We start from the raw sequence: 23,112 nt of genomic DNA on the forward strand, positions 1-23,112 counted from the left end.
TTTGTTATAAATTGTATATTTTGTAAATAGTATTAAATCTGTAGGGGTGAACTGCCATTTTCTTTGGACCGTTTTCACATTAGGGAGTTAGGGTTAGCGACTGTCTTTTGGTTTGTTTATTTCTATCAGGCTAGCTAGCACTTTCTGTGGGAAATGGCTTATTTTGTTTATTATGTTGGCCTTGGTTCGCCCTGAGTTGTGTCATTTTTTGTTTGTCACTTTCTTTCGTTTAAAATAAATATCATTCTGTTGGAACATCTCGATCCTGGATTTTGGTTTGGGGATCGGAGAGGGAACATGCTAATTTATCTTTGTATGTTGCACCCTGACCCCCTAGACAGGGGCGTAAAAGACCAGTACAGTTATAGTACTTTGTACTTTGCCACATTTATCTTCTTCTTAGCAAGTGTCATGCATTCTGCTTCTCCAGCGTTTTTAAGAGCTGTTGATGATGTCAAATGCAGCTTACGGCCACACCGCTCTCTAAGCGCCCGATCTCGTCCGATCTCGGCAGCCAAATAGAACCGGGCCTGGTTAGTACTTGGTAGGAAGACCGCCTGGGAATACCAGGTGCTGTAAGCTTTTTTGCTTGGGTTTACGGGCAGCACAAGCTGGTGTTACTGCCTATTTATTCATAGAAATTGTTCTATATTTTCATCAAATTTTGTTCTTTCATTGCTGTTTTGCTACTTTATTGGTTTGCCAACCATCGTGCTTCATTACTAGTAGACCATGTTACGGTCCTGGCCATATGTGTTGTTTTTATTTTCTTGTTCTTATAGGTGCCCTGCCTGATTGGCCGGATTGGGGGGCAGTACAGGAAGCTGATTGGTCCATCCTACACTTCCTGGAGTTTTAAAAGTACGGTTCCCAACAGCAAGCGAGGCTCTTTCTGGCATCAGCACCTGTTTGCTGTTCTTGGTTTCCAAACCTTATTTAGCATTTTTGAATTGTTAGGTTTTGTGACGTGGTTTTGTTATAAATTGTATATTTTGTAAATAGTATTAAATCTGTAGGGGTGAACTGCCATTTTCTTTGGACCGTTTTCACATTAGGGAGTTAGGGTTAGCGACTGTCTTTTGGTTTGTTTATTTCTATCAGGCTAGCTAGCACTTTCTGTGGGAAATGGCTTATTTTGTTTATTATGTTGGCCTTGGTTCGCCCTGAGTTGTAGTGTCATGTTTTGTTTGACACTTTCTTTCGTTTAAAATAAATATCATTCTGTTGGAACATCTCGATCCTGGATTATGGTTTGGAGACCGGAGAGGGAACATCCTAATTTATCTTTGTATGTTGCACCCTGACCCCCTAGACAGGGGCGTAACAGACCAGTACAGTTATAGTACTTTGTACTTTGCCACATTTATCTTCTTCTTAGCAAGTGTCATGCATTCTGCTTCTCCAGCGTTTTTAAGAGCTGTTGATGATGTCAAATGCAGCTTACGGCCACACCGCTCTCTAAGCGCCCGATCTCGTCCGATCTCGGCAGCCAAATAGAGCCGGGCCTGGTTAGTACTTGGTAGGAAGACCGCCTGGGAATACCAGGTGCTGTAAGCTTTTTTGCTTGGGTTTACGGGCAGCACAAGCTGGTGTTACTGCCTATTTATTCATAGAAATTGTTCTATATTTTCATCAAATTTTGTTCTTTCATTGCTGTTTTGCTACTTTATTGGTTTGCCAACCATCGTGCTTCATTACTAGTAGACCATGTTACGGTCCTGGCCATATGTGTTGTTTTTATTTTCTTTTTCTTATAGGTGACCTGCCTGATTGGCCGGATTGGGGGGCAGTACAGGAAGCTGATTGGTCCATCCTACACTTCCTGGAGTTTTAAAAGTACGGTTCCCAACAGCTAGCGAGGCTCTTTCTGGCATCAGCACCTGTTTGCTGTTCTTGGTTTCCAAACCGTATTTAGCATTTTTGAATTGTTAGGTTTTGTGCCGTGGTTTTGTTTATAAATTGTATATTTTGTAAATAGTATTAAATCTGTAGGGGTGAACTGCCATTTTCTTTGGACTGTTTTCACATTAGGGAGTTATGGTTAGCGACTGTCTTTTGGTTTGTTTATTTCTATCAGGCTAGCTAGCACTTTCTGTGAGAAATGGCTTATTTTGTTTATTATGTTGGCCTTGGTTCGCCCTGAGTTGTAGTGTCATGTTTTGTTTGACACTTTCTTTCGTTTAAAATAAATATCATTCTGTTGGAACATCTCGATCCTGGATTATGGTTTGGAGACCGGAGAGGGAACATCCTAATTTATCTTTGTATGTTGCACCCTGACCCCCTAGACAGGGGCGTAACAGACCAGTACAGTTATAGTACTTTGTACTTTGCCACATTTATCTTCTTCTTAGCAAGTGTCATGCATTCTGCTTCTCCAGCGTTTTTAAGAGCTGTTGATGATGTCAAATGCAGCTTACGGCCACACCGCTCTCTAAGCGCCCGATCTCGTCCGATCTCGGCAGCCAAATAGAGCCGGGCCTGGTTAGTACTTGGTAGGAAGACCGCCTGGGAATACCAGGTGCTGTAAGCTTTTTTGCTTGGGTTTACGGGCAGCACAAGCTGGTGTTACTGCCTATTTATTCATAGAAATTGTTCTATATTTTCATCAAATTTTGTTCTTTCATTGCTGTTTTGCTACTTTATTGGTTTGCCAACCATCGTGCTTCATTACTAGTAGACCATGTTACGGTCCTGGCCATATGTGTTGTTTTTATTTTCTTGTTCTTATAGGTGCCCTGCCTGATTGGCCGGATTGGGGGGCAGTACAGGAAGCTGATTGGTCCATCCTACACTTCCTGGAGTTTTAAAAGTACGGTTCCCAACAGCAAGCGAGGCTCTTTCTGGCATCAGCACCTGTTTGCTGTTCTTGGTTTCCAAACCTTATTTAGCATTTTTGAATTGTTAGGTTTTGTGACGTGGTTTTGTTATAAATTGTATATTTTGTAAATAGTATTAAATCTGTAGGGGTGAACTGCCATTTTCTTTGGACCGTTTTCACATTAGGGAGTTAGGGTTAGCGACTGTCTTTTGGTTTGTTTATTTCTATCAGGCTAGCTAGCACTTTCTGTGGGAAATGGCTTATTTTGTTTATTATGTTGGCCTTGGTTCGCCCTGAGTTGTGTCATTTTTTGTTTGTCACTTTCTTTCGTTTAAAATAAATATCATTCTGTTGGAACATCTCGATCCTGGATTTTGGTTTGGGGATCGGAGAGGGAACATGCTAATTTATCTTTGTATGTTGCACCCTGACCCCCTAGACAGGGGCGTAACAGACCAGTACAGTTATAGTACTTTGTACTTTGCCACATTTATCTTCTTCTTAGTAAGTGTCATGCATTCTGCTTCTCTAGCGTTTTTAAGAGCTGTTGATGATGTCAAATGCAGCTTACGGCCACACCGCTCTCTAAGCGCCCGATCTCGTCCGATCTCGGCAGCCAAATAGAGCCGGGCCTGGTTAGTACTTGGTAGGAAGACCGCCTGGGAATACCAGGTGCTGTAAGCTTTTTTGCTTGGGTTTACGGGCAGCACAAGCTGGTGTTACTGCCTATTTATTCATAGAAATTGTTCTATATTTTCATCAAATTTTGTTCTTTCATTGCTGTTTTGCTACTTTATTGGTTTGCCAACCATCGTGCTTCATTACTAGTAGACCATGTTACGGTCCTGGCCATATGTGTTGTTTTTATTTTCTTTTTCTTATAGGTGCCCTGCCTGATTGGCCGGATTGGGGGGCAGTACAGGAAGCTGATTGGTCCATCCTACACTTCCTGGAGTTTTAAAAGTACGGTTCCCAACAGCTAGCGAGGCTCTTTCTGGCATCAGCACCTGTTTGCTGTTCTTGGTTTCCAAACCTTATTTAGCATTTTTGAATTGTTAGGTTTTGTGCCGTGGTTTTGTTTATAAATTGTATATTTTGTAAATAGTATTAAATCTGTAGGGGTGAACTGCCATTTTCTTTGGACTGTTTTCACATTAGGGAGTTATGGTTAGCGACTGTCTTTTGGTTTGTTTATTTCTATCAGGCTAGCTAGCACTTTCTGTGGGAAATGGCTTATTTTGTTTATTATGTTGGCCTTGGTTCGCCCTGAGTTGTAGTGTCATGTTTTGTTTGACACTTTCTTTCGTTTAAAATAAATATCATTCTGTTGGAACATCTCGATCCTGGATTATGGTTTGGAGACCGGAGAGGGAACATCCTAATTTATCTTTGTATGTTGCACCCTGACCCCCTAGACAGGGGCGTAACAGACCAGTACAGTTATAGTACTTTGTACTTTGCCACATTTATCTTCTTCTTAGCAAGTGTCATGCATTCTGCTTCTCCAGCGTTTTTAAGAGCTGTTGATGATGTCAAATGCAGCTTACGGCCACACCGCTCTCTAAGCGCCCGATCTCGTCCGATCTCGGCAGCCAAATAGAGCCGGGCCTGGTTAGTACTTGGTAGGAAGACCGCCTGGGAATACCAGGTGCTGTAAGCTTTTTTGCTTGGGTTTACGGGCAGCACAAGCTGGTGTTACTGCCTATTTATTCATAGAAATTGTTCTATATTTTCATCAAATTTTGTTCTTTCATTGCTGTTTTGCTACTTTATTGGTTTGCCAACCATCGTGCTTCATTACTAGTAGACCATGTTACGGTCCTGGCCATATGTGTTGTTTTTATTTTCTTGTTCTTATAGGTGCCCTGCCTGATTGGCCGGATTGGGGGGCAGTACAGGAAGCTGATTGGTCCATCCTACACTTCCTGGAGTTTTAAAAGTACGGTTCCCAACAGCAAGCGAGGCTCTTTCTGGCATCAGCACCTGTTTGCTGTTCTTGGTTTCCAAACCTTATTTAGCATTTTTGAATTGTTAGGTTTTGTGACGTGGTTTTGTTATAAATTGTATATTTTGTAAATAGTATTAAATCTGTAGGGGTGAACTGCCATTTTCTTTGGACCGTTTTCACATTAGGGAGTTAGGGTTAGCGACTGTCTTTTGGTTTGTTTATTTCTATCAGGCTAGCTAGCACTTTCTGTGGGAAATGGCTTATTTTGTTTATTATGTTGGCCTTGGTTCGCCCTGAGTTGTGTCATTTTTTGTTTGTCACTTTCTTTCGTTTAAAATAAATATCATTCTGTTGGAACATCTCGATCCTGGATTTTGGTTTGGGGATCGGAGAGGGAACATGCTAATTTATCTTTGTATGTTGCACCCTGACCCCCTAGACAGGGGCGTAACAGACCAGTACAGTTATAGTACTTTGTACTTTGCCACATTTATCTTCTTCTTAGCAAGTGTCATGCATTCTGCTTCTCCAGCGTTTTTAAGAGCTGTTGATGATGTCAAATGCAGCTTACGGCCCCACCGCTCTCTAAGCGCCCGATCTCGTCCGATCTCGGCAGCCAAATAGAGCCGGGCTTGGTTAGTACTTGGTAGGAAGACCGCCTGGGAATACCAGGTGCTGTAAGCTTTTTTGCTTGGGTTTACGGGCAGCACAAGCTGGTGTTACTGCCTATTTATTCATAGAAATTGTTCTATATTTTCATCAAATTTTGTTCTTTCATTGCTGTTTTGCTACTTTATTGGTTTGCCAACCATCGTGCTTCATTACTAGTAGACCATGTTACGGTCCTGGCCATATGTGTTGTTTTTATTTTGTTGTTCTTATAGGTGCCCTGCCTGATTGGCCGGATTGGGGGGCAGTACAGGAAGCTGATTGGTCCATCCTACACTTCCTGGAGTTTTAAAAGTACGGTTCCCAACAGCAAGCGAGGCTCTTTCTGGCATCAGCACCTGTTTGCTGTTCTTGGTTTCCAAACCTTATTTAGCATTTTTGAATTGTTAGGTTTTGTGACGTGGTTTTGTTATAAATTGTATATTTTGTAAATAGTATTAAATCTGTAGGGGTGAACTGCCATTTTCTTTGGACCGTTTTCACATTAGGGAGTTAGGGTTAGCGACTGTCTTTTGGTTTGTTTATTTCTATCAGGCTAGCTAGCACTTTCTGTGGGAAATGGCTTATTTTGTTTATTATGTTGGCCTTGGTTCGCCCTGAGTTGTAGTGTCATGTTTTGTTTGACACTTTCTTTCGTTTAAAATAAATATCATTCTGTTGGAACATCTCGATCCTGGATTATGGTTTGGAGACCGGAGAGGGAACATCCTAATTTATCTTTGTATGTTGCACCCTGACCCCCTAGACAGGGGCGTAACAGACCAGTACAGTTATAGTACTTTGTACTTTGCCACATTTATCTTCTTCTTAGCAAGTGTCATGCATTCTGCTTCTCCAGCGTTTTTAAGAGCTGTTGATGATGTCAAATGCAGCTTACGGCCACACCGCTCTCTAAGCGCCCGATCTCGTCCGATCTCGGCAGCCAAATAGAGCCGGGCCTGGTTAGTACTTGGTAGGAAGACCGCCTGGGAATACCAGGTGCTGTAAGCTTTTTTGCTTGGGTTTACGGGCAGCACAAGCTGGTGTTACTGCCTATTTATTCATAGAAATTGTTCTATATTTTCATCAAATTTTGTTCTTTCATTGCTGTTTTGCTACTTTATTGGTTTGCCAACCATCGTGCTTCATTACTAGTAGACCATGTTACGGTCCTGGCCATATGTGTTGTTTTTATTTTCTTTTTCTTATAGGTGACCTGCCTGATTGGCCGGATTGGGGGGCAGTACAGGAAGCTGATTGGTCCATCCTACACTTCCTGGAGTTTTAAAAGTACGGTTCCTAACAGCAAGCGAGGCTCTTTCTGGCATCAGCACCTGTTTGCTGTTCTTGGTTTCCAAACCTTATTTAGCATTTTTGAATTGTTAGGTTTTGTGACGTGGTTTTGTTATAAATTGTATATTTTGTAAATAGTATTAAATCTGTAGGGGTGAACTGCCATTTTCTTTGGACCGTTTTCACATTAGGGAGTTAGGGTTAGCGACTGTCTTTTGGTTTGTTTATTTCTATCAGGCTAGCTAGCACTTTCTGTGGGAAATGGCTTATTTTGTTTATTATGTTGGCCTTGGTTCGCCATGAGTTGTGTCATTTTTTGTTTGTCACTTTCTTTCGTTTAAAATAAATATCATTCTGTTGGAACATCTCGATCCTGGATTTTGGTTTGGGGATCGGAGAGGGAACATGCTAATTTATCTTTGTATGTTGCACCCTGACCCCCTAGACAGGGGCGTAACAGACCAGTACAGTTATAGTACTTTGTACTTTGCCACATTTATCTTCTTCTTAGCAAGTGTCATGCATTCTGCTTCTCCAGCGTTTTTAAGAGCTGTTGATGATGTCAAATGCAGCTTACGGCCACACTGCTCTCTAAGCGCCCGATCCCGTCCGATCTCAGCAGCCAAATATGGCCGGGCCTTGTTAGTACTTGGTAGGAAGACCGCCTGGGAATACCACGTGCTGTAAGCTTCTTTGCTTGGGTTTACGGGCAGCACAAGCTGGTGTTACTGCCTATTTATTCATAGAAATTGTTCTATATTTTCATCAAATTTTGTTCTTTCATTGCTGTTTTGCTACTTTATTGGTTTGCCAACCATCGTGCTTCATTACTAGTAGACCATGTTACAGTCCTGGCCATATGTGTTGTTTTTATTTTCTTGTTCTTATAGGTGCCCTGCCTGATTGGCCGGATTGGGGGGCAGTACAGGAAGCTGATTGGTCCATCCTACACTTCCTGGAGTTTTAAAAGTACGGTTCCCAACAGCTAGCGAGGCTCTTTCTGGCATCAGCACCTGTTTGCTTTTCTTGGTTTCCAAACCTTATTTAGCATTTTTGAATTGTTAGGTTTTGTGCCGTGGATTTGTTTATAAATTGTATATTTTGTAAATAGTATTAAATCTGTAGGGGTGAACTGCCATTTTCTTTGGAGTGTTTTCACATTAGGGAGTTAGGGTTAGCGACTATCTTTTGGTTTGTTTATTTCTATCAGGCTAGCTAACACTTTCGGTGGGAAATGGCTTATTTTGTTTATTATGTTGGCCTTGGTTCGCCCTGAGTTGTAGAGTCATGTTTTGTTTGACACTTTCTTTCGTTTAAAATAAATATCATTCTGTTGGAACATCTCAATCCTGGATTTTGGTTTGAGGATCGGAGAGGGAACATCCAAATTTATCTTTGTCTGTTTCACCCTGACCCCCTAGACAGGGGCGTAACAGACCAGTACAGTTATAGTACTTTGTACTTTGCCATATTTATCTTCTTCTTAGCAAGTGTCATGCATTCTGCTTCTCCAGCGTTTTTAAGAGCTGTTGATGATGTCAAATGCAGCTTACGGCCACACCGCTCTCTAAGCGCCCGATCTCGTCCGATCTCGGCAGCCAAATAGAGCCGGGCCTGGTTAGTACTTGGTAGGAAGACCGCCTGGGAATACCAGGTGCTGTAAGCTTTTTTGCTTGGGTTTACGGGCAGCACAAGCTGGTGTTACTGCCTATTTATTCATAGAAATTGTTCTATATTTTCATCAAATTTTGTTCTTTCATTGCTGTTTTGCTACTTTATTGGTTTGCCAACCATCGTGCTTCATTACTAGTAGACCATGTTACGGTCCTGGCCATATGTGTTGTTTTTATTTTCTTGTTCTTATAGGTGCCCTGCCTGATTGGCCGGATTGGGGGGCAGTACAGGAAGCTGATTGGTCCATCCTACACTTCCTGGAGTTTTAAAAGTACGGTTCCTAACAGCAAGCGAGGCTCTTTCTGGCATCAGCACCTGTTTGCTGTTCTTGGTTTCCAAACCTTATTTAGCATTTTTGAATTGTTAGGTTTTGTGACGTGGTTTTGTTATAAATTGTATATTTTGTAAATAGTATTAAATCTGTAGGGGTGAACTGCCATTTTCTTTGGACCGTTTTCACATTAGGGAGTTAGGGTTAGCGACTGTCTTTTGGTTTGTTTATTTCTATCAGGCTAGCTAGCACTTTCTGTGGGAAATGGCTTATTTTGTTTATTATGTTGGCCTTGGTTCGCCATGAGTTGTGTCATTTTTTGTTTGTCACTTTCTTTCGTTTAAAATAAATATCATTCTGTTGGAACATCTCGATCCTGGATTTTGGTTTGGGGATCGGAGAGGGAACATGCTAATTTATCTTTGTATGTTGCACCCTGACCCCCTAGACAGGGGCGTAACAGACCAGTACAGTTATAGTACTTTGTACTTTGCCACATTTATCTTCTTCTTAGCAAGTGTCATGCATTCTGCTTCTCCAGCGTTTTTAAGAGCTGTTGATGATGTCAAATGCAGCTTACGGCCCCACCGCTCTCTAAGCGCCCGATCTCGTCCGATCTCGGCAGCCAAATAGAGCCGGGCCTGGTTAGTACTTGGTAGGAAGACCGCCTGGGAATACCAGGTGCTGTAAGCTTTTTTGCTTGGGTTTACGGGCAGCACAAGCTGGTGTTACTGCCTATTTATTCATAGAAATTGTTCTATATTTTCATCAAATTTTGTTCTTTCATTGCTGTTTTGCTACTTTATTGGTTTGCCAACCATCGTGCTTCATTACTAGTAGACCATGTTACGGTCCTGGCCATATGTGTTGTTTTTATTTTCTTGTTCTTATAGGTGCCCTGCCTGATTGGCCGGATTGGGGGGCAGTACAGGAAGCTGATTGGTCCATCCTACACTTCCTGGAGTTTTAAAAGTACGGTTCCCAACAGCAAGCGAGGCTCTTTCTGGCATCAGCACCTGTTTGCTGTTCTTGGTTTCCAAACCGTATTTAGCATTTTTGAATTGTTAGGTTTTGTGACGTGGTTTTGTTATAAATTGTATATTTTGTAAATAGTATTAAATCTGTAGGGGTGAACTGCCATTTTCTTTGGACCGTTTTCACATTAGGGAGTTAGGGTTAGCGACTGTCTTTTGGTTTGTTTATTTCTATCAGGCTAGCTAGCACTTTCTGTGGGAAATGGCTTATTTTGTTTATTATGTTGGCCTTGGTTCGCCCTGAGTTGTGTCATTTTTTGTTTGTCACTTTCTTTCGTTTAAAATAAATATCATTCTGTTGGAACATCTCGATCCTGGATTTTGGTTTGGGGATCGGAGAGGGAACATGCTAATTTATCTTTGTATGTTGCACCCTGACCCCCTAGACAGGGGCGTAAAAGACCAGTACAGTTATAGTACTTTGTACTTTGCCACATTTATCTTCTTCTTAGCAAGTGTCATGCATTCTGCTTCTCCAGCGTTTTTAAGAGCTGTTGATGATGTCAAATGCAGCTTACGGCCACACCGCTCTCTAAGCGCCCGATCTCGTCCGATCTCGGCAGCCAAATAGAACCGGGCCTGGTTAGTACTTGGTAGGAAGACCGCCTGGGAATACCAGGTGCTGTAAGCTTTTTTGCTTGGGTTTACGGGCAGCACAAGCTGGTGTTACTGCCTATTTATTCATAGAAATTGTTCTATATTTTCATCAAATTTTGTTCTTTCATTGCTGTTTTGCTACTTTATTGGTTTGCCAACCATCGTGCTTCATTACTAGTAGACCATGTTACGGTCCTGGCCATATGTGTTGTTTTTATTTTCTTGTTCTTATAGGTGCCCTGCCTGATTGGCCGGATTGGGGGGCAGTACAGGAAGCTGATTGGTCCATCCTACACTTCCTGGAGTTTTAAAAGTACGGTTCCCAACAGCAAGCGAGGCTCTTTCTGGCATCAGCACCTGTTTGCTGTTCTTGGTTTCCAAACCTTATTTAGCATTTTTGAATTGTTAGGTTTTGTGACGTGGTTTTGTTATAAATTGTATATTTTGTAAATAGTATTAAATCTGTAGGGGTGAACTGCCATTTTCTTTGGACCGTTTTCACATTAGGGAGTTAGGGTTAGCGACTGTCTTTTGGTTTGTTTATTTCTATCAGGCTAGCTAGCACTTTCTGTGGGAAATGGCTTATTTTGTTTATTATGTTGGCCTTGGTTCGCCCTGAGTTGTAGTGTCATGTTTTGTTTGACACTTTCTTTCGTTTAAAATAAATATCATTCTGTTGGAACATCTCGATCCTGGATTATGGTTTGGAGACCGGAGAGGGAACATCCTAATTTATCTTTGTATGTTGCACCCTGACCCCCTAGACAGGGGCGTAACAGACCAGTACAGTTATAGTACTTTGTACTTTGCCACATTTATCTTCTTCTTAGCAAGTGTCATGCATTCTGCTTCTCCAGCGTTTTTAAGAGCTGTTGATGATGTCAAATGCAGCTTACGGCCACACCGCTCTCTAAGCGCCCGATCTCGTCCGATCTCGGCAGCCAAATAGAGCCGGGCCTGGTTAGTACTTGGTAGGAAGACCGCCTGGGAATACCAGGTGCTGTAAGCTTTTTTGCTTGGGTTTACGGGCAGCACAAGCTGGTGTTACTGCCTATTTATTCATAGAAATTGTTCTATATTTTCATCAAATTTTGTTCTTTCATTGCTGTTTTGCTACTTTATTGGTTTGCCAACCATCGTGCTTCATTACTAGTAGACCATGTTACGGTCCTGGCCATATGTGTTGTTTTTATTTTCTTTTTCTTATAGGTGACCTGCCTGATTGGCCGGATTGGGGGGCAGTACAGGAAGCTGATTGGTCCATCCTACACTTCCTGGAGTTTTAAAAGTACGGTTCCCAACAGCTAGCGAGGCTGTTTCTGGCATCAGCACCTGTTTGCTGTTCTTGGTTTCCAAACCGTATTTAGCATTTTTGAATTGTTAGGTTTTGTGCCGTGGTTTTGTTTATAAATTGTATATTTTGTAAATAGTATTAAATCTGTAGGGGTGAACTGCCATTTTCTTTGGACTGTTTTCACATTAGGGAGTTATGGTTAGCGACTGTCTTTTGGTTTGTTTATTTCTATCAGGCTAGCTAGCACTTTCTGTGGGAAATGGCTTATTTTGTTTATTATGTTGGCCTTGGTTCGCCCTGAGTTGTAGTGTCATGTTTTGTTTGACACTTTCTTTCGTTTAAAATAAATATCATTCTGTTGGAACATCTCGATCCTGGATTATGGTTTGGAGACCGGAGAGGGAACATCCTAATTTATCTTTGTATGTTGCACCCTGACCCCCTAGACAGGGGCGTAACAGACCAGTACAGTTATAGTACTTTGTACTTTGCCACATTTATCTTCTTCTTAGCAAGTGTCATGCATTCTGCTTCTCCAGCGTTTTTAAGAGCTGTTGATGATGTCAAATGCAGCTTACGGCCACACCGCTCTCTAAGCGCCCGATCTCGTCCGATCTCGGCAGCCAAATAGAGCCGGGCCTGGTTAGTACTTGGTAGGAAGACCGCCTGGGAATACCAGGTGCTGTAAGCTTTTTTGCTTGGGTTTACGGGCAGCACAAGCTGGTGTTACTGCCTATTTATTCATAGAAATTGTTCTATATTTTCATCAAATTTTGTTCTTTCATTGCTGTTTTGCTACTTTATTGGTTTGCCAACCATCGTGCTTCATTACTAGTAGACCATGTTACGGTCCTGGCCATATGTGTTGTTTTTATTTTCTTGTTCTTATAGGTGCCCTGCCTGATTGGCCGGATTGGGGGGCAGTACAGGAAGCTGATTGGTCCATCCTACACTTCCTGGAGTTTTAAAAGTACGGTTCCCAACAGCAAGCGAGGCTCTTTCTGGCATCAGCACCTGTTTGCTGTTCTTGGTTTCCAAACCTTATTTAGCATTTTTGAATTGTTAGGTTTTGTGACGTGGTTTTGTTATAAATTGTATATTTTGTAAATAGTATTAAATCTGTAGGGGTGAACTGCCATTTTCTTTGGACCGTTTTCACATTAGGGAGTTAGGGTTAGCGACTGTCTTTTGGTTTGTTTATTTCTATCAGGCTAGCTAGCACTTTCTGTGGGAAATGGCTTATTTTGTTTATTATGTTGGCCTTGGTTCGCCCTGAGTTGTGTCATTTTTTGTTTGTCACTTTCTTTCGTTTAAAATAAATATCATTCTGTTGGAACATCTCGATCCTGGATTTTGGTTTGGGGATCGGAGAGGGAACATGCTAATTTATCTTTGTATGTTGCACCCTGACCCCCTAGACAGGGGCGTAACAGACCAGTACAGTTATAGTACTTTGTACTTTGCCACATTTATCTTCTTCTTAGTAAGTGTCATGCATTCTGCTTCTCTAGCGTTTTTAAGAGCTGTTGATGATGTCAAATGCAGCTTACGGCCACACCGCTCTCTAAGCGCCCGATCTCGTCCGATCTCGGCAGCCAAATAGAGCCGGGCCTGGTTAGTACTTGGTAGGAAGACCGCCTGGGAATACCAGGTGCTGTAAGCTTTTTTGCTTGGGTTTACGGGCAGCACAAGCTGGTGTTACTGCCTATTTATTCATAGAAATTGTTCTATATTTTCATCAAATTTTGTTCTTTCATTGCTGTTTTGCTACTTTATTGGTTTGCCAACCATCGTGCTTCATTACTAGTAGACCATGTTACGGTCCTGGCCATATGTGTTGTTTTTATTTTCTTTTTCTTATAGGTGCCCTGCCTGATTGGCCGGATTGGGGGGCCGTACAGGAAGCTGATTGGTCCATCCTACACTTCCTGGAGTTTTAAAAGTACGGTTCCCAACAGCTAGCGAGGCTCTTTCTGGCATCAGCACCTGTTTGCTGTTCTTGGTTTCCAAACCTTATTTAGCATTTTTGAATTGTTAGGTTTTGTGCCGTGGTTTTGTTTATAAATTGTATATTTTGTAAATAGTATTAAATCTGTAGGGGTGAACTGCCATTTTCTTTGGACTGTTTTCACATTAGGGAGTTATGGTTAGCGACTGTCTTTTGGTTTGTTTATTTCTATCAGGCTAGCTAGCACTTTCTGTGGGAAATGGCTTATTTTGTTTATTATGTTGGCCTTGGTTCGCCCTGAGTTGTAGTGTCATGTTTTGTTTGACACTTTCTTTCGTTTAAAATAAATATCATTCTGTTGGAACATCTCGATCCTGGATTATGGTTTGGAGACCGGAGAGGGAACATCCTAATTTATCTTTGTATGTTGCACCCTGACCCCCTAGACAGGGGCGTAACAGACCAGTACAGTTATAGTACTTTGTACTTTGCCACATTTATCTTCTTCTTAGCAAGTGTCATGCATTCTGCTTCTCCAGCGTTTTTAAGAGCTGTTGATGATGTCAAATGCAGCTTACGGCCACACCGCTCTCTAAGCGCCCGATCTCGTCCGATCTCGGCAGCCAAATAGAGCCGGGCCTGGTTAGTACTTGGTAGGAAGACCGCCTGGGAATACCAGGTGCTGTAAGCTTTTTTGCTTGGGTTTACGGGCAGCACAAGCTGGTGTTACTGCCTATTTATTCATAGAAATTGTTCTATATTTTCATCAAATTTTGTTCTTTCATTGCTGTTTTGCTACTTTATTGGTTTGCCAACCATCGTGCTTCATTACTAGTAGACCATGTTACGGTCCTGGCCATATGTGTTGTTTTTATTTTCTTGTTCTTATAGGTGCCCTGCCTGATTGGCCGGATTGGGGGGCAGTACAGGAAGCTGATTGGTCCATCCTACACTTCCTGGAGTTTTAAAAGTACGGTTCCCAACAGCAAGCGAGGCTCTTTCTGGCATCAGCACCTGTTTGCTGTTCTTGGTTTCCAAACCTTATTTAGCATTTTTGAATTGTTAGGTTTTGTGACGTGGTTTTGTTATAAATTGTATATTTTGTAAATAGTATTAAATCTGTAGGGGTGAACTGCCATTTTCTTTGGACCGTTTTCACATTAGGGAGTTAGGGTTAGCGACTGTCTTTTGGTTTGTTTATTTCTATCAGGCTAGCTAGCACTTTCTGTGGGAAATGGCTTATTTTGTTTATTATGTTGGCCTTGGTTCGCCATGAGTTGTGTCATTTTTTGTTTGTCACTTTCTTTCGTTTAAAATAAATATCATTCTGTTGGAACATCTCGATCCTGGATTTTGGTTTGGGGATCGGAGAGGGAACATGCTAATTTATCTTTGTATGTTGCACCCTGACCCCCTAGACAGGGGCGTAACAGACCAGTACAGTTATAGTACTTTGTACTTTGCCACATTTATCTTCTTCTTAGCAAGTGTCATGCATTCTGCTTCTCCAGCGTTTTTAAGAGCTGTTGATGATGTCAAATGCAGCTTACGGCCCCACCGCTCTCTAAGCGCCCGATCTCGTCCGATCTCGGCAGCCAAATAGAGCCGGGCCTGGTTAGTACTTGGTAGGAAGACCGCCTGGGAATACCAGGTGCTGTAAGCTTTTTTGCTTGGGTTTACGGGCAGCACAAGCTGGTGTTACTGCCTATTTATTCATAGAAATTGTTCTATATTTTCATCAAATTTTGTTCTTTCATTGCTGTTTTGCTACTTTATTGGTTTGCCAACCATCGTGCTTCATTACTAGTAGACCATGTTACGGTCCTGGCCATATGTGTTGTTTTTATTTTCTTGTTCTTATAGGTGCCCTGCCTGATTGGCCGGATTGGGGGGCAGTACAGGAAGCTGATTGGTCCATCCTACACTTCCTGGAGTTTTAAAAGTACGGTTCCCAACAGCAAGCGAGGCTCTTTCTGGCATCAGCACCTGTTTGCTGTTCTTGGTTTCCAAACCGTATTTAGCATTTTTGAATTGTTAGGTTTTGTGACGTGGTTTTGTTATAAATTGTATATTTTGTAAATAGTATTAAATCTGTAGGGGTGAACTGCCATTTTCTTTGGACCGTTTTCACATTAGGGAGTTAGGGTTAGCGACTGTCTTTTGGTTTGTTTATTTCTATCAGGCTAGCTAGCACTTTCTGTGGGAAATGGCTTATTTTGTTTATTATGTTGGCCTTGGTTCGCCCTGAGTTGTGTCATTTTTTGTTTGTCACTTTCTTTCGTTTAAAATAAATATCATTCTGTTGGAACATCTCGATCCTGGATTTTGGTTTGGGGATCGGAGAGGGAACATGCTAATTTATCTTTGTATGTTGCACCCTGACCCCCTAGACAGGGGCGTAAAAGACCAGTACAGTTATAGTACTTTGTACTTTGCCACATTTATCTTCTTCTTAGCAAGTGTCATGCATTCTGCTTCTCCAGCGTTTTTAAGAGCTGTTGATGATGTCAAATGCAGCTTACGGCCACACCGCTCTCTAAGCGCCCGATCTCGTCCGATCTCGGCAGCCAAATAGAACCGGGCCTGGTTAGTACTTGGTAGGAAGACCGCCTGGGAATACCAGGTGCTGTAAGCTTTTTTGCTTGGGTTTACGGGCAGCACAAGCTGGTGTTACTGCCTATTTATTCATAGAAATTGTTCTATATTTTCATCAAATTTTGTTCTTTCATTGCTGTTTTGCTACTTTATTGGTTTGCCAACCATCGTGCTTCATTACTAGTAGACCATGTTACGGTCCTGGCCATATGTGTTGTTTTTATTTTCTTGTTCTTATAGGTGCCCTGCCTGATTGGCCGGATTGGGGGGCAGTACAGGAAGCTGATTGGTCCATCCTACACTTCCTGGAGTTTTAAAAGTACGGTTCCCAACAGCAAGCGAGGCTCTTTCTGGCATCAGCACCTGTTTGCTGTTCTTGGTTTCCAAACCTTATTTAGCATTTTTGAATTGTTAGGTTTTGTGACGTGGTTTTGTTATAAATTGTATATTTTGTAAATAGTATTAAATCTGTAGGGGTGAACTGCCATTTTCTTTGGACCGTTTTCACATTAGGGAGTTAGGGTTAGCGACTGTCTTTTGGTTTGTTTATTTCTATCAGGCTAGCTAGCACTTTCTGTGGGAAATGGCTTATTTTGTTTATTATGTTGGCCTTGGTTCGCCCTGAGTTGTAGTGTCATGTTTTGTTTGACACTTTCTTTCGTTTAAAATAAATATCATTCTGTTGGAACATCTCGATCCTGGATTATGGTTTGGAGACCGGAGAGGGAACATCCTAATTTATCTTTGTATGTTGCACCCTGACCCCCTAGACAGGGGCGTAACAGACCAGTACAGTTATAGTACTTTGTACTTTGCCACATTTATCTTCTTCTTAGCAAGTGTCATGCATTCTGCTTCTCCAGCGTTTTTAAGAGCTGTTGATGATGTCAAATGCAGCTTACGGCCACACCGCTCTCTAAGCGCCCGATCTCGTCCGATCTCGGCAGCCAAATAGAGCCGGGCCTGGTTAGTACTTGGTAGGAAGACCGCCTGGGAATACCAGGTGCTGTAAGCTTTTTTGCTTGGGTTTACGGGCAGCACAAGCTGGTGTTACTGCCTATTTATTCATAGAAATTGTTCTATATTTTCATCAAATTTTGTTCTTTCATTGCTGTTTTGCTACTTTATTGGTTTGCCAACCATCGTGCTTCATTACTAGTAGACCATGTTACGGTCCTGGCCATATGTGTTGTTTTTATTTTCTTTTTCTTATAGGTGACCTGCCTGATTGGCCGGATTGGGGGGCAGTACAGGAAGCTGATTGGTCCATCCTACACTTCCTGGAGTTTTAAAAGTACGGTTCCCAACAGCTAGCGAGGCTCTTTATGGCATCAGCACCTGTTTGCTGTTCTTGGTTTCCAAACCGTATTTAGCATTTTTGAATTGTTAGGTTTTGTGCCGTGGTTTTGTTTATAAATTGTATATTTTGTAAATAGTATTAAATCTGTAGGGGTGAACTGCCATTTTCTTTGGACCGTTTTCACATTAGGGAGTTAGGGTTAGCGACTGTCTTTTGGTTTGTTTATTTCTATCAGGCTAGCTAGCACTTTCTGTGGGAAATGGCTTATTTTGTTTATTATGTTGGCCTTGGTTCGCCCTGAGTTGTGTCATTTTTTGTTTGTCACTTTCTTTCGTTTAAAATAAATATCATTCTGTTGGAACATCTCGATCCTGGATTTTGGTTTGGGGATCGGAGAGGGAACATGCTAATTTATCTTTGTATGTTGCACCCTGACCCCCTAGACAGGGGCGTAAAAGACCAGTACAGTTATAGTACTTTGTACTTTGCCACATTTATCTTCTTCTTAGCAAGTGTCATGCATTCTGCTTCTCCAGCGTTTTTAAGAGCTGTTGATGATGTCAAATGCAGCTTACGGCCACACCGCTCTCTAAGCGCCCGATCTCGTCCGATCTCGGCAGCCAAATAGAACCGGGCCTGGTTAGTACTTGGTAGGAAGACCGCCTGGGAATACCAGGTGCTGTAAGCTTTTTTGCTTGGGTTTACGGGCAGCACAAGCTGGTGTTACTGCCTATTTATTCATAGAAATTGTTCTATATTTTCATCAAATTTTGTTCTTTCATTGCTGTTTTGCTACTTTATTGGTTTGCCAACCATCGTGCTTCATTACTAGTAGACCATGTTACGGTCCTGGCCATATGTGTTGTTTTTATTTTCTTGTTCTTATAGGTGCCCTGCCTGATTGGCCGGATTGGGGGGCAGTACAGGAAGCTGATTGGTCCATCCTACACTTCCTGGAGTTTTAAAAGTACGGTTCCCAACAGCAAGCGAGGCTCTTTCTGGCATCAGCACCTGTTTGCTGTTCTTGGTTTCCAAACCTTATTTAGCATTTTTGAATTGTTAGGTTTTGTGACGTGGTTTTGTTATAAATTGTATATTTTGTAAATAGTATTAAATCTGTAGGGGTGAACTGCCATTTTCTTTGGACCGTTTTCACATTAGGGAGTTAGGGTTAGCGACTGTCTTTTGGTTTGTTTATTTCTATCAGGCTAGCTAGCACTTTCTGTGGGAAATGGCTTATTTTGTTTATTATGTTGGCCTTGGTTCGCCCTGAGTTGTAGTGTCATGTTTTGTTTGACACTTTCTTTCGTTTAAAATAAATATCATTCTGTTGGAACATCTCAATCCTGGATTATGGTTTGGAGACCGGAGAGGGAACATCCTAATTTATCTTTGTATGTTGCACCCTGACCCCCTAGACAGGGGCGTAACAGACCAGTACAGTTATAGTACTTTGTACTTTGCCACATTTATCTTCTTCTTAGCAAGTGTCATGCATTCTGCTTCTCCAGCGTTTTTAAGAGCTGTTGATGATGTCAAATGCAGCTTACGGCCACACCGCTCTCTAAGCGCCCGATCTCGTCCGATCTCGGCAGCCAAATAGAGCCGGGCCTGGTTAGTACTTGGTAGGAAGACCGCCTGGGAATACCAGGTGCTGTAAGCTTTTTTGCTTGGGTTTACGGGCAGCACAAGCTGGTGTTACTGCCTATTTATTCATAGAAATTGTTCTATATTTTCATCAAATTTTGTTCTTTCATTGCTGTTTTGCTACTTTATTGGTTTGCCAACCATCGTGCTTCATTACTAGTAGACCATGTTACGGTCCTGGCCATATGTGTTGTTTTTATTTTCTTTTTCTTATAGGTGACCTGCCTGATTGGCCGGATTGGGGGGCAGTACAGGAAGCTGATTGGTCCATCCTACACTTCCTGGAGTTTTAAAAGTACGGTTCCCAACAGCTAGCGAGGCTCTTTCTGGCATCAGCACCTGTTTGCTGTTCTTGGTTTCCAAACCGTATTTAGCATTTTTGAATTGTTAGGTTTTGTGCCGTGGTTTTGTTTATAAATTGTATATTTTGTAAATAGTATTAAATCTGTAGGGGTGAACTGCCATTTTCTTTGGACTGTTTTCACATTAGGGAGTTATGGTTAGCGACTGTCTTTTGGTTTGTTTATTTCTATCAGGCTAGCTAGCACTTTCTGTGGGAAATGGCTTATTTTGTTTATTATGTTGGCCTTGGTTCGCCCTGAGTTGTAGTGTCATGTTTTGTTTGACACTTTCTTTCGTTTAAAATAAATATCATTCTGTTGGAACATCTCGATCCTGGATTATGGTTTGGAGACCGGAGAGGGAACATCCTAATTTATCTTTGTATGTTGCACCCTGACCCCCTAGACAGGGGCGTAACAGACCAGTACAGTTATAGTACTTTGTACTTTGCCACATTTATCTTCTTCTTAGCAAGTGTCATGCATTCTGCTTCTCCAGCGTTTTTAAGAGCTGTTGATGATGTCAAATGCAGCTTACGGCCACACCGCTCTCTAAGCGCCCGATCTCGTCCGATCTCGGCAGCCAAATAGAGCCGGGCCTGGTTAGTACTTGGTAGGAAGACCGCCTGGGAATACCAGGTGCTGTAAGCTTTTTTGCTTGGGTTTACGGGCAGCACAAGCTGGTGTTACTGCCTATTTATTCATAGAAATTGTTCTATATTTTCATCAAATTTTGTTCTTTCATTGCTGTTTTGCTACTTTATTGGTTTGCCAACCATCGTGCTTCATTACTAGTAGACCATGTTACGGTCCTGGCCATATGTGTTGTTTTTATTTTCTTGTTCTTATAGGTGCCCTGCCTGATTGGCCGGATTGGGGGGCAGTACAGGAAGCTGATTGGTCCATCCTACACTTCCTGGAGTTTTAAAAGTACGGTTCCCAACAGCAAGCGAGGCTCTTTCTGGCATCAGCACCTGTTTGCTGTTCTTGGTTTCCAAACCTTATTTAGCATTTTTGAATTGTTAGGTTTTGTGACGTGGTTTTGTTATAAATTGTATATTTTGTAAATAGTATTAAATCTGTAGGGGTGAACTGCCATTTTCTTTGGACCGTTTTCACATTAGGGAGTTAGGGTTAGCGACTGTCTTTTGGTTTGTTTATTTCTATCAGGCTAGCTAGCACTTTCTGTGGGAAATGGCTTATTTTGTTTATTATGTTGGCCTTGGTTCGCCCTGAGTTGTGTCATTTTTTGTTTGTCACTTTCTTTCGTTTAAAATAAATATCATTCTGTTGGAACATCTCGATCCTGGATTTTGGTTTGGGGATCGGAGAGGGAACATGCTAATTTATCTTTGTATGTTGCACCCTGACCCCCTAGACAGGGGCGTAACAGACCAGTACAGTTATAGTACTTTGTACTTTGCCACATTTATCTTCTTCTTAGTAAGTGTCATGCATTCTGCTTCTCTAGCGTTTTTAAGAGCTGTTGATGATGTCAAATGCAGCTTACGGCCACACCGCTCTCTAAGCGCCCGATCTCGTCCGATCTCGGCAGCCAAATAGAGCCGGGCCTGGTTAGTACTTGGTAGGAAGACCGCCTGGGAATACCAGGTGCTGTAAGCTTTTTTGCTTGGGTTTACGGGCAGCACAAGCTGGTGTTACTGCCTATTTATTCATAGAAATTGTTCTATATTTTCATCAAATTTTGTTCTTTCATTGCTGTTTTGCTACTTTATTGGTTTGCCAACCATCGTGCTTCATTACTAGTAGACCATGTTACGGTCCTGGCCATATGTGTTGTTTTTATTTTCTTTTTCTTATAGGTGCCCTGCCTGATTGGCCGGATTGGGGGGCAGTACAGGAAGCTGATTGGTCCATCCTACACTTCCTGGAGTTTTAAAAGTACGGTTCCCAACAGCTAGCGAGGCTCTTTCTGGCATCAGCACCTGTTTGCTGTTCTTGGTTTCCAAACCTTATTTAGCATTTTTGAATTGTTAGGTTTTGTGCCGTGGTTTTGTTTATAAATTGTATATTTTGTAAATAGTATTAAATCTGTAGGGGTGAACTGCCATTTTCTTTGGACTGTTTTCACATTAGGGAGTTATGGTTAGCGACTGTCTTTTGGTTTGTTTATTTCTATCAGGCTAGCTAGCACTTTCTGTGGGAAATGGCTTATTTTGTTTATTATGTTGGCCTTGGTTCGCCCTGAGTTGTAGTGTCATGTTTTGTTTGACACTTTCTTTCGTTTAAAATAAATATCATTCTGTTGGAACATCTCGATCCTGGATTATGGTTTGGAGACCGGAGAGGGAACATCCTAATTTATCTTTGTATGTTGCACCCTGACCCCCTAGACAGGGGCGTAACAGACCAGTACAGTTATAGTACTTTGTACTTTGCCACATTTATCTTCTTCTTAGCAAGTGTCATGCATTCTGCTTCTCCAGCGTTTTTAAGAGCTGTTGATGATGTCAAATGCAGCTTACGGCCACACCGCTCTCTAAGCGCCCGATCTCGTCCGATCTCGGCAGCCAAATAGAGCCGGGCCTGGTTAGTACTTGGTAGGAAGACCGCCTGGGAATACCAGGTGCTGTAAGCTTTTTTGCTTGGGTTTACGGGCAGCACAAGCTGGTGTTACTGCCTATTTATTCATAGAAATTGTTCTATATTTTCATCAAATTTTGTTCTTTCATTGCTGTTTTGCTACTTTATTGGTTTGCCAACCATCGTGCTTCATTACTAGTAGACCATGTTACGGTCCTGGCCATATGTGTTGTTTTTATTTTCTTGTTCTTATAGGTGCCCTGCCTGATTGGCCGGATTGGGGGGCAGTACAGGAAGCTGATTGGTCCATCCTACACTTCCTGGAGTTTTAAAAGTACGGTTCCCAACAGCAAGCGAGGCTCTTTCTGGCATCAGCACCTGTTTGCTGTTCTTGGTTTCCAAACCTTATTTAGCATTTTTGAATTGTTAGGTTTTGTGACGTGGTTTTGTTATAAATTGTATATTTTGTAAATAGTATTAAATCTGTAGGGGTGAACTGCCATTTTCTTTGGACCGTTTTCACATTAGGGAGTTAGGGTTAGCGACTGTCTTTTGGTTTGTTTATTTATATCAGGCTAGCTAGCACTTTCTGTGGGAAATGGCTTATTTTGTTTATTATGTTGGCCTTGGTTCGCCCTGAGTTGTAGTGTCATGTTTTGTTTGACACTTTCTTTCGTTTAAAATAAATATCATTCTGTTGGAACATCTCGATCCTGGATTATGGTTTGGAGACCGGAGAGGGAACATCCTAATTTATCTTTGTATGTTGCACCCTGACCCCCTAGACAGGGGCGTAACAGACCAGTACAGTTATAGTACTTTGTACTTTGCCACATTTATCTTCTTCTTAGCAAGTGTCATGCATTCTGCTTCTCCAGCGTTTTTAAGAGCTGTTGATGATGTCAAATGCAGCTTACGGCCACACCGCTCTCTAAGCGCCCGATCTCGTCCGATCTCGGCAGCCAAATAGAGCCGGGCCTGGTTAGTACTTGGTAGGAAGACCGCCTGGGAATACCAGGTGCTGTAAGCTTTTTTGCTTGGGTTTACGGGCAGCACAAGCTGGTGTTACTGCCTATTTATTCATAGAAATTGTTCTATATTTTCATCAAATTTTGTTCTTTCATTGCTGTTTTGCTACTTTATTGGTTTGCCAACCA

The 23,112-nt window shown here is 41.9% G+C and overlaps 24 pseudogenes; all 24 read left to right on the forward strand.

The window, feature by feature from the left end:
• The first annotated feature begins 463 nt into the window (after positions 1-463).
• LOC137114574 (5S ribosomal RNA) lies at positions 464-582 on the forward strand (annotated as a pseudogene).
• An 856-nt stretch (positions 583-1,438) lies between these two features.
• On the forward strand, positions 1,439-1,557 carry LOC137115115 (5S ribosomal RNA; annotated as a pseudogene).
• An 857-nt stretch (positions 1,558-2,414) lies between these two features.
• Positions 2,415-2,533, forward strand: LOC137115116 (5S ribosomal RNA; annotated as a pseudogene).
• Positions 2,534-3,386: 853 nt separating this feature from the next.
• On the forward strand, positions 3,387-3,505 carry LOC137115117 (5S ribosomal RNA; annotated as a pseudogene).
• An 857-nt stretch (positions 3,506-4,362) lies between these two features.
• Positions 4,363-4,481, forward strand: LOC137115118 (5S ribosomal RNA; annotated as a pseudogene).
• Positions 4,482-5,334: 853 nt separating this feature from the next.
• On the forward strand, positions 5,335-5,453 carry LOC137114660 (5S ribosomal RNA; annotated as a pseudogene).
• An 856-nt stretch (positions 5,454-6,309) lies between these two features.
• Positions 6,310-6,428, forward strand: LOC137115119 (5S ribosomal RNA; annotated as a pseudogene).
• Positions 6,429-7,281: 853 nt separating this feature from the next.
• LOC137114809 (5S ribosomal RNA) lies at positions 7,282-7,400 on the forward strand (annotated as a pseudogene).
• Positions 7,401-8,257: 857 nt separating this feature from the next.
• LOC137115121 (5S ribosomal RNA) lies at positions 8,258-8,376 on the forward strand (annotated as a pseudogene).
• Positions 8,377-9,229: 853 nt separating this feature from the next.
• Positions 9,230-9,348, forward strand: LOC137114526 (5S ribosomal RNA; annotated as a pseudogene).
• Positions 9,349-10,201: 853 nt separating this feature from the next.
• On the forward strand, positions 10,202-10,320 carry LOC137114575 (5S ribosomal RNA; annotated as a pseudogene).
• Positions 10,321-11,176: 856 nt separating this feature from the next.
• Positions 11,177-11,295, forward strand: LOC137115122 (5S ribosomal RNA; annotated as a pseudogene).
• Positions 11,296-12,152: 857 nt separating this feature from the next.
• On the forward strand, positions 12,153-12,271 carry LOC137115123 (5S ribosomal RNA; annotated as a pseudogene).
• An 853-nt stretch (positions 12,272-13,124) lies between these two features.
• On the forward strand, positions 13,125-13,243 carry LOC137115124 (5S ribosomal RNA; annotated as a pseudogene).
• Positions 13,244-14,100: 857 nt separating this feature from the next.
• On the forward strand, positions 14,101-14,219 carry LOC137115125 (5S ribosomal RNA; annotated as a pseudogene).
• Positions 14,220-15,072: 853 nt separating this feature from the next.
• Positions 15,073-15,191, forward strand: LOC137114527 (5S ribosomal RNA; annotated as a pseudogene).
• Positions 15,192-16,044: 853 nt separating this feature from the next.
• On the forward strand, positions 16,045-16,163 carry LOC137114576 (5S ribosomal RNA; annotated as a pseudogene).
• Positions 16,164-17,019: 856 nt separating this feature from the next.
• Positions 17,020-17,138, forward strand: LOC137115127 (5S ribosomal RNA; annotated as a pseudogene).
• Positions 17,139-17,992: 854 nt separating this feature from the next.
• Positions 17,993-18,111, forward strand: LOC137114577 (5S ribosomal RNA; annotated as a pseudogene).
• An 856-nt stretch (positions 18,112-18,967) lies between these two features.
• LOC137115128 (5S ribosomal RNA) lies at positions 18,968-19,086 on the forward strand (annotated as a pseudogene).
• An 857-nt stretch (positions 19,087-19,943) lies between these two features.
• LOC137115130 (5S ribosomal RNA) lies at positions 19,944-20,062 on the forward strand (annotated as a pseudogene).
• An 853-nt stretch (positions 20,063-20,915) lies between these two features.
• Positions 20,916-21,034, forward strand: LOC137115131 (5S ribosomal RNA; annotated as a pseudogene).
• Positions 21,035-21,891: 857 nt separating this feature from the next.
• Positions 21,892-22,010, forward strand: LOC137115132 (5S ribosomal RNA; annotated as a pseudogene).
• Positions 22,011-22,866: 856 nt separating this feature from the next.
• On the forward strand, positions 22,867-22,985 carry LOC137115134 (5S ribosomal RNA; annotated as a pseudogene).
• Positions 22,986-23,112: the final 127 nt, after the last annotated feature.

The sequence above is a fragment of the Channa argus genome, unplaced genomic scaffold (genome assembly GCF_033026475.1).
Source record: "Channa argus isolate prfri unplaced genomic scaffold, Channa argus male v1.0 Contig020, whole genome shotgun sequence".
In the NCBI taxonomy this organism is placed as follows: domain Eukaryota; kingdom Metazoa; phylum Chordata; class Actinopteri; order Anabantiformes; family Channidae; genus Channa; species Channa argus.